Source organism: Ovis canadensis, chromosome 4 (genome assembly GCF_042477335.2).
Source record: "Ovis canadensis isolate MfBH-ARS-UI-01 breed Bighorn chromosome 4, ARS-UI_OviCan_v2, whole genome shotgun sequence".
Classification (NCBI taxonomy): Eukaryota; Metazoa; Chordata; class Mammalia; order Artiodactyla; family Bovidae; genus Ovis; species Ovis canadensis.
Genome location: NC_091248.1, coordinates 71646003 through 71659697, shown reverse-complemented (window position 1 = coordinate 71659697; position 13695 = coordinate 71646003). Strand labels below are relative to the sequence as shown.

Genomic DNA, 13695 nt, shown 5'->3' with positions numbered 1-13695 from the left:
GGACTTGTCTCTCTCTTGGCTTCCAGAGCAACATTAGCTACACTAAATACACAGCTTAGCTGTATGTTAAAACCCACAACTTGGCAGAATCATGACAGTTTGGATGTGAAGCATCAGCATTTTTATTGTAATTCTTATAAACCAAAGACATTTCTGAAATAGAAATCCTATCTTTAAGCTAAATGTGGTAGTATATCTTTCTCCCTTTGGAAACAGTGTCAGAGCTTTTTAAAACACCTGGTGGACACATTTCCCCTTCACTTTTCAAGCTGACATTCTTTCCTCAGGGCTGTGGGATGATCTGATAGGGAGAATCAGGTGTTGGTCCTTGTCCCAGAAATTTGAGGACCAGACAGAACAGGTACTACCTGTGAAAATGTAAATACCTGGGGAGCTTAGCACCCTTAGGAAAGTAAGGACCAGACTGCTTTCTATAATCACAAGCAAGATCAAAAGAAAGTTTTGTGACCAGATAGAGAAACAGAGAGGGAAGTCAACAGTACCTGTTTGCCAGGCACTGTTTTTACACTTACTTCTTAATATACTCACTATTGTGTTTCGATACACAAAGAGTTAAGGGGCAAAGAAGTTTACCTATCTCCTGAGAAACCTATATGCAATTCAGGACGGCACAGTTAGAATCGGAAATGGAACAAGAGACTGGTTCAAACTTGGGAAAGGAGTACATCAAGGCTATATATTGTCACCCCACTTATTTAACATGTGCAGAGTACATTATGTGAAACGCCAGACTGGATAAAGCACAAGCTGGAATCAAGATTGCTTGGAGGAATATCAACAATCACAGATATGCAGATGATACCACTCTAATGGCAGAAAGTGAAGAGGAATTAAAGAGCCGCTTGATAAGAGTAAAGGAGGAGAGTGAAAAAGCTGGTTTAAAACTCAACATTCAAAAAACTAAGATCATGGCATTTGGTCCCATCATTTCATGGCAAATAGATGTGGAAAGAGTAGAAACAGTGACAGGTTTTATTTTCTTGGGCTCCAAAATCACTGCAGATGGTGACTGCAGCCAGCCACAAAATTAAATAACACTTGCTTCTTGGAAGAAAAGCTATGACAGGCCTAGACAGTGTATTAAAAAGCAAAGACATAATTTTGCCCACAAAGGTCCATATAATCAAAGCTATCACTTTTTCCAGTAGTCATGTCTGGATGTGAGGGTTGGACCATAAAGAAGGCTGAGTGCTGAAGAACTGATGCTTTCAAACTGTGGTGCTGGAGAAGACTCTCGAGAGTCTCTTGGACAACAAGGAGATCAAACCAGGTAATGCTAAAGGAAATCAACCCTGAATATCCACTGGAAGGACTGATGCTAAAGCTGAAGCTCCAATACTTTGGCCACCTGACACGAATAGCTGGCTCATTGGAAAAGTCAGCTGGGAAAGATTGCTGGGAAAAGACTGAGGGCAAGAGAAGGGGGTGGCAGAGGATCAGATGGTTAGATAACATCACTGACACAATGGACATGAGTTTGAGCAAACTCTGGGAGATAGTGAAGGACAGAGAGGCCTGGCGTGCTGCAGTCCATGGGGTCGCAAAGAGTTGGACACAGCTTGGCAACTGAACAACAGCAGCAGAGCTAATACATTCAGCAATAAGAATCAAGATTCACATCCATGTCTAATAGACTATATAAAAAGCATGCTACTTTTACATAGTATTTGGAATGGAACAAAGAGCAGTGGTAAACAGCCAAGAATATAGAAGTAAAAGGCAGAAACTCAGAATTTTATCAAGCAGCAGTCATCTGACACTGATTGAGATTGACTTTCTATTGCAACATCCCTAAGATCATACAGAACAATCCAAATGAACTTTTGGCCAACCCATTCCTTTTCTATTCTTGCAAGATTTAAGTAACTTTGTTTTAACCTTATATAATCTTTGTAACCCAAAAAAAGATACTTTCTTTCATGTCGATGTAAAAAAATGAGGTTATAGAAATTCCTTGGTGGTCCAGTGGTTAGGACTCGGTGCTGCCATTGCCACAGGCCTGGTTTCAATCCCTGGTTGGGGAATTAAGATCCTGCAAGTTGCACGCAGGCACACAAACAAAAAAAAACAGAAGACTGACATATACACACTACTTTATGGGCTTCCCTTGTGGCTCAGATGGTAAAGAATCTACCTTCATACAGGAGATTCAGTTGATCCCACAGTTTAGAAGATCCCCTGGAGAAGGAAATAGCTACCCACTCCAGCATTTCTGCCTGGAGAATTCCATATACAGAGGAGTTTAGCAGGCTACAGTCCATCGGCATGCAAATCAGACATGACTGAGTGACTAAGCACAGCACAGCACATTTAGAAAAGTCACAGAAAACTGGTAAAAGGTCTGACCTCCATGGCCATCTCCAACATACTTTCCTCATTACCCCCATCCTACTCACATCAAAGTGCTCAGCACTTTGATAAAAAAGATAAATATCTATTGAATCAATAAATGAACCTATCACAAATACACAACTATTTTCTGTTTTTCCATAAAGGAAATTAAAGGGCCATCCGCCACTTGAGCACAAACAAATAAGAAGGCAGGTTCAGGACACAGGAAACCAATGTCAAGATGTCACGGAGGACCATTCTAGTTTTCCTGTGTAAGCATCCAAGAATGTGACTTACAAACTCCTTGCTTGTGGCTAACATGAATTTTAACTAATTCAAAACATTTCTTTATATAGGACATCAGGGATGCATAAGGTGTTCCCAAACTTCTGAGAGCAGTTGTGTTTCATTTCACCGATTCAAGGGGAGGAAGGAGTGGTGGATTCAGGAAAGAATGTAAAAGTCCCAAAGAAGAATCTTTTAAAGAGCCCACACTGAAAATCACAGCAAACTTTTAGAAATGTCAATGTGCTGTTTGGCAACTTTTCAGTAGTGAAGAGAATGCTGGGGGGTAGGGGATGGGTATCAAAGTGAACGTCAAGAGAAAAAGGCCCAGTCTGGTCACTTTTCCCTCCGAAAATACCTTTCTCTATGAGCTGGAAAGAAGATCCCAAAGGAACGTCAACACTTGTAATACTGCTATTAACTTTATGCTTTGGAGTTCTACATGTAAAGATCCTTGGAGTTTCGTGTTAATTATCACGGAGAGCCATGATGCTTTAATTTTACAGTCTCAGAGATTAGTCCAAGTGAGCTAAGGGGACTGAGACAGACAACTACAGAGAGATTAAGGGTAATCGCAGTTTTCTCCAGGTGAAGTGGCTAAAGGGGACGCATGCCAGCGGTCAAACTCCCAGGTAATTCTACAGATTCCGAAAAATCTGAAATAAGCTCTTTGAGCTTGGAGCCTGTGACCCTTGAAGGTGGCTCTCAGGTTCCTGGAAAAAGGTAGCATTTGGCCCCAAGATCCCGCAAGGGCAGTTCTGGATCTAGTCCTTCTCTTCCTGGCTCGCTCGCTCTCAGCATAAAGTCCTAGATGCTTCCACCCTTAATCATTCCTTACTTACCCTTTCTCCCGTTCTTCCTCGGTGAGAAGGGGTAAGTGGTTATTTTGTGCCCTCGCCCAATTTGGCCAAAACCCTAAAAGTAAAAATGACAAACACGTGTTTTAAAACCCTGACGTTCAAGCCTCAGGAACTCCCACCACCTGCCCAACTCGTCCAGACACGTCCAGCGTCTCCACAGCGCTCCCTCACGGCCAGACTCTGGGCCCGAGTTGTCCCCTCTGCTAGGGGGTACAAGAGAGGGCGCGACATGGGGCGCCCGCCCAGCGGCGAACGGCTGGCCGGCTCAGGGCCTGGCGTAGCTCTTTTCCGGCTCGGGTTTCCTACCCGAGTTAACGGAAGGAGGAAGGGGCCGAGGGGCCGCTGCCCCGCGGAGCCTCAGATAAACACGCGCACGCACACATGCCCGCGATCACGGCCAAGGACTCGCGGCCAAGCAGCCCTCCGCCTCCCAGCAAAGCCCTTCCCCTCTGGAGCTAACTCCCCGGGAAGGGTCCTAAGCCCTGCGGACCACCAAGTGGCGGCAGCAAGAGCGCGCCTGCCCACCCCCGCCAACCTCACAACCCCCCGACTCGCCTCCCGGCGCCCGCCCTCCGCACCCGCTGCGCCGCTCAGCCCAAGGGACTTCCCCGCGCGGGCCCCGCCCTCCGCCGGCGGCAAGCTCCGCCCCCGCCCCCAGCGAGCGGGAGCCACGCGAAGCTCCGCCCCCGGCGGTAAAGCTGCGCTTCCGAAAGCCTGCGCGGGTTAAGCCCAAAACCCGGCCTGGATCTGCAGCGGATCAAAAATAACCCTTGCTTAGTGCTAGCTCTGAGCTCTGCATTGTACTATCCGCTGAGAGGGAGACCAAGAGTTGAAAATGTATGAAACTGTGGTTCCATCCTCTCCCCTTGTTTACAGGTGAGGAAACCGAGACCCCAGCAGTTGCTTTGAGTGCACAGCTACGGAGACAAACTATCTTATGGGGACACTCCCCTCTGGAGGCCTCATTATGGCGTTGTTTATACTAAAGTGGGCACAGGCAAAGGAATAATCCAGAACAAGTGGTTTACTTTGGAGAAACTGGAATTTCATACCTAAGCTTTTGCCATCAAATGACAAACTCTAAACTGGGTTATTAAAACCTTCAAAGAAAGAGGAACTTGGAATCACGTTTTCCCTTTATTCTCTTTCTGGATACTGACAAACTGATCTGTGCAAATCATTCAATATAAATCAAAGGACAAGATACTGGTACTTTGGGTTCAAAACTAATTCTAAAGATTTAGAAATCTATTCAGAGACTTAGATGAACCTGATAGCTGGAACTTCTAGAATCTCCTGAGTCTTCCCAGGTGGCTCAGAGATTTAAGAGTCCATCTGCCAGTGCAGGAGACATGGGTTCAGTCTCTGGGTGGGGAAGAGCCCCTGGAAAAGGAAAGGGGCAACCCACTCCAGTATTCCTGCCTGGAAAGCCCCATGGACAGAGGAGCTTGGTGGGCTAACAGTCCATAGGGCCACCACGAGTTGGACACCACTTACCAACTAAGCAACAGCCACAAATTAAGTAGATGGAGTTCCTGGCAACCAGGAACTGACAGTCTGGAATGGAATGTATGTGGACAAGCAAGACAAGTATGTGTGATTTTTATAATAATGGCATGTAATTAAACATACAAAAAGAGTGGCTAAGTCTGACCTGTCACTAAGAGTCATCAAATGTACTAAAGAAACTGACGCGATGGTACCCATGAACCTATTTGCAGGGCAGGAATAGAGACGCAGCCATAGAGAACAGACTTGTGGACAAGAAGGAAGGCAAGGGTGGATGAACTGAGAATGTACCACTGACACATGTACACCACCATGTGTCAGTCAGATAGCTAGTGGGCCTCTGTATAGCACAAGGAGCTCAGCTATGTGCTCTGTGATGACCTAGAGGGGTGGTGTGGGGGGTAGGGTGGAGGTGGGGTCAGAGGGAGGCTCAAGAGGTTAGGGGTATACATATATACTTGGCTGATTTGCATTGTCATCTGGCAGAAATCAACACAACATTGTAAAGCAAATATCCTCCAATTAAAAATATATTTAAAAATAAAGTATGCATACGAAATTCTAAAAAAAAGGCTGAGGTAATCTGAAAAGGTTATGGTGTACTGTTTGACTCCAGCTATCTAGCACTCTGCAAAATGCAAAACAATGGAGACAGTCAAATGATCTGTGGTTGACAAGGGTTATGATGGAAGAAGGTACGAAAAGGCAGAGCATAGAGGATGTTTAGGGCAGTGAAAATATTCTGTATGATATCAAGGTGATGCATGTCCTCATACGTTAGTCAAACCCCACGGAATGGATAACACCAAGGGTGAACCTGTTGTAAACTGCAGACTGGGTGATAGTGATGTGTCACTGTGGGTTCCTCAGCTGTAACAAATGTACCATTTAGGTGCTGAGATGTTGATAGTTGAGGAGGCTGTGCAGGTGTGGGGTCTCTGTAGTTTCTGCTTAATTTTGCTATGAACATAAAACTGGTCTTTAAAAAAGAAATAGACTTCTAAAGAAAAAGAAGAGGGGGTAAAGCCTCAGAACATCCCATATTCTTCAAATTCATCAGTTAAATTCCAAACTGGATATTTGGCTTCCTGTGTGGAGTTGCCTTCCATTCAGCATTAATGTCATCAGGATGAAAATGAATCATGTATTCCTAAGGTACAAAATTAAACTGTGGTTAGAGAGCATGTCTAATGTGCAAGGAGATATTTAAGCAAAGTTAACTTGAAATAAATTTTATAAATTCTGTGAATATATTTATATTTCAAATCTATTCCTATTCATGCATGCACGTGTGCTAAATAGCTTCAGTCATGTCCAGCTCTGTGTGACCCTATGGACCGTAGCCTGCCAGGCTCCTATGTCCATGGGGTTCTCTAGGCAAGAATACTGGAGTGGGTTGCCATACCCTCCTCCAGGGGATCTTCTTATGGCTGGCATCTCTTACGTCTTCCGCATTGGCTGGCAAGTTCTTTACTGCTAGCACCACCTGGGAAGCCCATTCCTATCCATACATACTTACAATTAGTAAGCAAATAGTGCAAGATATCATAGAATAAATGTTTTTGAAATTCTCTCTTTACATTCTTAAAAATGAGGACTTTAAAGAGTTTTTGTTTGTGCTGCTTACATATGCCCCTCTTTACTGTATTAAAAATTAACATAGAAAATGTAGATATATGTTTATTAACTCATTTTTAAGATAATGAAATCATTTTGTTTACCCCAAAGAATATTTTTTAATGGTGACTACATTAAAAAAGAAATTAGTGAGAAAAATGGGTTTCTTCATGTCTTTTGCAAGTCCGTTTACTCTCTGTCATGACAGAGCTGGAAGCTCTGCATTCAGTCGGTTGTGATATGTTGTAATAGCTAAGATATTATGGAGAAAACTGGCCCTCAATTAAACTCCTGGTTGAAGAAGGAAGGACCTTGCAAATCCGGTAAAAGGGTCTCAAAAAAACCCAAGGGTCCTCAGACCTCACTTTGAAAATTGCTGCTAGATAGCATTTTGCATTTCATTGACTTGAATATCATGCATTCCCACACCAGAGTTTACTAATACCTGAATTATAGCCCTTCACTTATTTCACGTTAAAACTCTAACTTGACAGCTAACCTCAGACCCATCCAATTTCTGAAAGTTTTTTTTAAGGCTTTTACTATAGCAACTCTGATGAAATTGATATTCTTTTTGTGTACATATAAAAACATTTGAGATTTCATTTATATCCTTCGTTACAAACATTTTGGGGAAATTTTTAATATAAATTGTGCCATCTGGAAAAATGAAACCTTGGTATATGGTTATTAACCAATTTAGGTATACTTATAATGAACAATGCACATCTTTTACATAAGTAATATAAAAGTGAGCTAAAAATAAAATAGGCAATTACAGTTTTATTTATTACCTAAATAAATACTAGCTTCTAAAGTTATTGCCTTGGAATAAAACTTTATATGTATAAACTTTCATTTTTACTACAAATGAAATAACTTAAGTCATCCATTGTGGATTTGTAATACAATTTCCAACTAAAAGGCACCTGGGTCACTCAGAAGAGTGTCTGATTTCAGCTCTGGGGAGGATACATACATAAGACAAATGTGATGTCTTGTGAAACAAAGGAATCCATTCATAATAAATAAGTGTGTCACAAGGTGACTGAAATCAAAATCAAAGGGTCTCTGTGGCTAAAGATGGGACAATCAAAAAAAGTAATAAATACTGTTGTTTGAAACACATTTAATCATGCTTCAAAGGAGGGAGACAAAAATAAACAAACAAACAAAATTCACTAGACACTATTTGAAGTAACTAGGGCACACACTGCTTATTCTAAAAATGTCAATTAAAAGAATTAGAACTTTCACTGTATTTCTTGATTTAATTGTAATTCGGAAAACCAAACTGCTGTTGAGGGTAAGTTGTTTTTTTATAATATATGAAAGAATTTTCCAGAATCGGAAGGACCTAACAACATGGTTGTCTGCGGCGGCCTTGCAAATAGCTGAGAAAAGAAGAGAAGCTAAAGGCAAAGAAGAAAAGGAAAGATATACCCATTTAAATGCAGAGTTCAAAAGAATAGCAAGAAGAGATAAGAAAGCCTTCCTCAGTGATCAATGCAAAGAAATAGAGGAAAACAATAGAATGGGAAAGACTAGAGATCTCTTCAATAAAATTAGAGATACCAAGGGAACATTTCATGCAAAGATGGGCACAATAAAGGACAGAAATGGAATGGACCTAACAGAAGCAGAAGATATTAAGAAGATGTGGCAAGAACACAGAACTATACAAAAAAGATCTTCATGACCCAGATACAACAATGGTGTGATCACTCACCTAGAGCCAGACAATCTGGAATGTGAAAAGTGGGCCTTATGAAGCATCATTATAAACAAAGCTAGTGGAGGCTATAGAATTCCAGTGGAGCTAATTCAAATCCTAAAAGATGATGCTGTGAAAGTGCCGCACTCAGTATGCCAGTAAATTTGGAAAACTCGCCAGTGGCCGCAGGACTGGAAAAGGTCAGTTTTCATTCCAGTCCCAAAGTAAGGCAATGCCAAAGAATGTTCAAACTACCACACAATTGCACTCATCTCACACGCTAGTAAAGTAATGCTCAAAATTCTCCAAGCCAGGCTTCAGCAGTATGTGAACCGTGAAATTCCAGATGTTCAAGATGGATTTAGAAGAGGCAGAAAAACCAGATATCAAATTGCCAACATCTGTTGGATCACAGAAAAACCCAGAGAGTTCCAGAAAAACATCTACTTCTGCTTTATTGATTACGCCAAAGCCTTTGACTGTGTGGATCACAACAAACTGGAAAATTCTTCATGAGGTGGGAATACCAGACCACTTTACCTGCCTCCTGAGAAATCTGTACACAGGTCAAGAAGCAACAGTTAGAACTGGACATGGAACAACAGGCTGGTTCCAAATCGGGAATGGAGTATGTCAATGCTGTATATTGCCACCCTGCTCATTTAACTTATATGCAGAGTTCAGTTCAGTTCAGTTCAGTCGCTCAGTCGTGTCCGACTCTTTGCGACCCCATGAATCGCAGCACGCCAGGCCTCCCTGTCCATCACCAACTCCCGGAGTTCACTCAGAGGTGCATCCATCGAGTCAGTGATGCCATCCAGCCATCTCATCCTCGGTCGTCCCCTTCTCCTCCTGCCCCCAATCCCTCTTAGCATCAGAGTCTTTTCCAATGAGTCAACTCTTCGCATGAGGTGGCCAAAGTACTGGAGTTTCAGCTTTAGCATCATTCCTTCCAAACAAATCCCCGGGTTGATCTCCTTTAGAAAGGACTGGTTGAATCTCCTTGCAGTCCAAGGGACTCTCAAGAGTCTTCTCCAACACCATGCTTCAAAAGCATCAATTCTTCGGCGCTCAGCCTTCTTCACAGTCCAACTCTTACATCCATACATGACCATAGGGAAAACCATAGCCTTGACAAGATGGACCTTAGTCGGCAAAGTAATGTCTCTGATTTTGAATATGCTATCTAGGTTGGTCATAACTTTTCTTCCAAGGAGTAAGTGTCTTTTAATTTCATGGCTGCAGTCACCATCTGCAGTCATTTTGGAGCCCAAAAAAATAAAGTCTGACACTGCTTCTACTGTTTCCCCATCTATTTCCCATGGAGTGATGGGACTGGATGCCATGATCTTCATTTTCTGAATGTTGAGCTTTAGGCCAATTTTTTCACTCTCCTCTTTTACTTTCATCAAGAGACTTTTTAGTTCCTCTTCGCTTTCTGCCATAAGGGTGGTGTCATCTGCATATTTGAGGTTATTGATATTTCTCCCGGAAATCTTGATTCCAGCTTGTGTTTCTTCCAGTCCAGCGTTTCTCATGATGTACTCTGCATAGAAGTTAAATAAGCAAGGTGATAATATACAGCCTTGACGTACTCCTTTTCCTATTTGGAACCAGTCTGTTGTTCCATGTCCAGTTCTAACTGTTGCTTCCTGGCCTGCATACAGATTTCTCAAGAGGCAGGTCAGGTGGTCCAGTATTCCCATTTCTTTCAGAATTTTCCAGTTTCTTGTGATCCACACAGTCAAAGGCTTTGGCATAGTCAATAAAGCAGAAATACATGTTTTTCTGGAACTCTCTTGCTTTTTCCATGATCCAGCAGATGTTGGCAATTTGATCTCTGGTTCCTCTGCCTTTTCTAAAACCAGCTTGAACATCAGGAAGTTCACAGTTCATGTATTGCTGAAGCGTGGCTTGGAGAATTTTGAGCATTACTTTACTAGTGTGTGAGATGAGTGCAATTGTGTGGTAGTTTGAGCATTCTTTGGCATTGCCTTTCTTTGGAATTGGAATGAAAACTGACCTTTTTCAGTCCTGTGGCCACTGCTGAGTTTTCTAGATTTGCTGGCATACTGAGTGCGGCACATTCACAGCACCCTCTTTCAGGATTTGAAATAGCTCTACTGGAATTCCATCACCTCCACTAGCTTTGTTCGTAGTGATGCTTTCTAAGGCCCACTTGACTTCACATTCCAGGATGTCTGGCTCTAGCTGAGTGATCACACCATCGTGATTATCTGGGTCGTGAATCATGCTAAATGCCAGGCTGGCTGAAGCACAAGCTGGAATCAAGATTGCCAGCAGAAAAAATAACTTCAGATATACAGATAACACCACCCTTATGGCAGAAAGCAAAGAAGAAGTAAAGAGCCTCTTGATGAAAATAAAAGGGGAAAGTGAAAAACTTGGCTTAAAACTCAGCATTCAGAAAACTAAGATCATGGCATCCAGTCCTGTCACTTCATGGCAAATAGGTGGGGAAACAATGGAAATGGTGAGAGACTTTATTTTGGGGGGCTCCAAACTCACTGCAGATGGTGACTGCAGCCAAGAAATCAAAAGACCCTTGCTCCTTGGAAGAAAAGCTATGACGAACCTAGACAGCATATTAAAAAGCAGAGATAAAAAAGAAAAAAAAAAAAAAAAGCAGAGATACCATTTTGCCAACAAACCTCCATCTATTCAAAGCTATTGTTTATCCAGTACTCATGTATGGATGTGAGAATCTGACTATAAAAAAGCTGAGTGCTGAAGAATTGATGCTTTTGAGCTGTGGTGTTGGAGAAGACTCTTGAAAGTTCCTTGGACTGTAAGGAAATCCAACCAGTCAATCCTAAAGAAAATCAGTCTTGAATATTCATTGGAAGGACTGATGATGAAGCTGAAACTCCGATACTTTGGCCACCTGATGCAAAGAGCTCACTCATTGGAAAAGACCCTGATGCTGGGAAAGATTGAAGGCGGGAGGAGAAGGGGATGACAGAGGATGAGATGGTTGGATGGCATCACCGACTTGATGGACATGAGTTTGAGTAAACTCCGGGAGTTGGTGATGGACAGGGAAGCCTGGCATGCTACAGTCCATGGGGTCACAAGGAGTCGGACATGACTGAGTGACTGAACTGAACAATCCCTTTGTGAAACAAATGATTCAGGCAACAATCATCAATTGATAGTCCAACGTATTAGAAATAAATCTCATATCTTAGTTATTTGAAGCAATATTAAGTTCAAAAATCAAAGCAAGCAGACAAAATAAAAATAAAGGTGCTTATATGATGTTAATGCGCTTTTAGACACACTCAACAATTCAGTGGGAGTCAATGGAAAGTAAAATTTTATACATCTAGAATATTTGTTACAAAACAAAGCTCAAGATCATCAGGGCAGTTTATGTTTTCTGTATTCTTGTTTATTCGTTTTGAGAATGATAATGGAAATGTTCATTTTTTAATCAGCTTCATTGGGTGTTTATTTAGTGTTAATTTTCTCTTCTTAATTTTTTTCTATTATGAGGTAGAAATCATTGTTATACGTTATTCAAATATATACTCGTGTGCATTTTTTGTCTTTTTATTAATAAGTTGATTTGCTTATTTAATTTTTTGCTGCACCGGGTCTTGGTTGCTGCACGCATGGTTTCTCTGGCTTTAGCAAGCAGGGGCTGCTATTCTTTGAGGTGTGCGGGCTTCTCGTTGTAGCAGCTTCTCTTGTTGTGGCTTGTAGGCTCTGGGACGCCAGGGCTCAGTAGCTGCGGTGCGTGGGCTTAGTTGCTCCTTGGCACGGGTTATCTTCCCACACCAGGGATCAAACCCATTTCCCCTGTATTGACAGGTGGATTCTTAACCACTGGGCCATCAGGGAAACCCCACATTTTTTCTCTTTATTTTTACAGAAAACCTCTGAAACTTTTAGAATAATCCTGTTAATAAAAAATGATACACTGCTTATTATGGTCACTCATCATTATATAAAAACACATAAATAAAAAATTCATAATAATTTATGATTCCTGGAATTCCTATTTTTTCTTAATCATAAAATTACCTGTTGGGAATTTGAAATCACTGTAAAAATGTGAATGTGCAGCCTGATGGCCTTATTAACAAAGTCTTTTTTTTTTTTTCTAATGATGTAGAACTTAATCAAAATTTTTTCTCTCTCCAACTCGTATATCCAAACCTGGTCATTGTAGGCACTCTGATGGAGGGAAATCTTGACATATACTTAAATAACCTGAGAATGTTCAGCCTTTAGAAGAAAATGGCTCAGGTGAGAATTTGATAGCTATCTTCATAAACTTCAAGGGCTGTCCAGAACAAGAGAAACTGCATTTATTCTGTTAGACTCAAGAGGATAGAATTAGGATAAATGAGATGGAGTTATAGGGAAGAACATTTTGATTTTGTATATATATAGAAGTTTTCTAACAACCAGAGAACTCTGAAAAGAGAACAGATTGCCTCAAGAAATAGCGATTTTCTGTCTAGGAAAAAGGCTGGACAACCATTTATTAGGGATATTTTTAAAGGGACCCTTAAAAGTTTGTGATTCTTTCTGACTCTGTTATCTCATTTTATTCTCTTCATAAGATACACAGGATAAGTATTAAAATTGTCATTTATGGTTAAGAATAATGAAATTCAAAGAGTTATGTTGGTTAGGATGCTTAGTAAATTATAAAAGCAACTTGACCTAGCCTAAGCAAAACTGAAAGACAGTATAAGATGGAGTGCTATTTCTGAGAACCCAAGGCTGTATATTATCACCCTGCTTGTTTAACTTCTATGCAGAGTACATCATGTGAAGTGCTGGACTGGATAAATCACAAGCTGGAATCAAGAATGCTGCAAGAAATACCAATGACCTCAGATATGCAGATGATACCACAAAATGGTAGAGGAACTAACGACCCTCTGATGAGAGTGAAAGAGGAGAATGAAAAACCTGGCTTAAAACTCAACATTCAAAAAACTAGGATGATGGCATCTGGTCCCATCACTTCAGTTCAGTTCAGTTCAGTCGCTCAGTCGTGTCCGACCCTTTGCGACCCCATGAATCGCAGCACGCCAGGCCTCCCTGTCCATCACCAACTCCCGGAGTTTACTCAGAGTCACGTCCATTGACTCAGTGATGCCATCCAGCCGTCTCATCCTCTGTCGTCCCCTTCTCCTCCTGCCCCCAATCCCTCCCAGCATCAGAGTCTTTTCCAATGCATCAACTCTTCACATGAGGTGGCCAAAGTACTGGAGTTTCAGCTTTAGCATCAGTCCTTCCAAAGAAATCCCAGGGCTGATCTCCTGTAGAAAGGACAGGTTGGGTCTCCTTGCAATTCAAGGGACTCTTCAAGAGTCTTCT

At 41.7% G+C, this 13695-nt stretch overlaps 1 protein-coding gene across 10 annotated transcripts in view; it reads right to left on the bottom strand.

Annotated features, from left to right (window-relative positions):
* Nucleotides 1–4179, bottom strand: part of IMMP2L (inner mitochondrial membrane peptidase subunit 2) — a 964367-nt gene extending 960188 nt beyond the window's left edge. For 5 of the 10 annotated variants that reach the window (XM_069588007.1, XM_069588011.1, XM_069588013.1 and 2 more), the window contains exons 1-2: nt 4076–4176; nt 3480–3552 (exon numbers count right to left, since the gene is read on the bottom strand). The gene's annotated coding sequence lies outside the window, so the exon portion shown is untranslated. Of the gene's footprint in view, nt 1–3479; nt 3553–4052 lie in introns of all 10 variants that reach the window. The other 5 variants (XM_069588005.1, XM_069588008.1, XM_069588012.1 and 2 more) reach the window with 2 other exon arrangements.
* Nucleotides 4180–13695: the final 9516 nt, after the last annotated feature.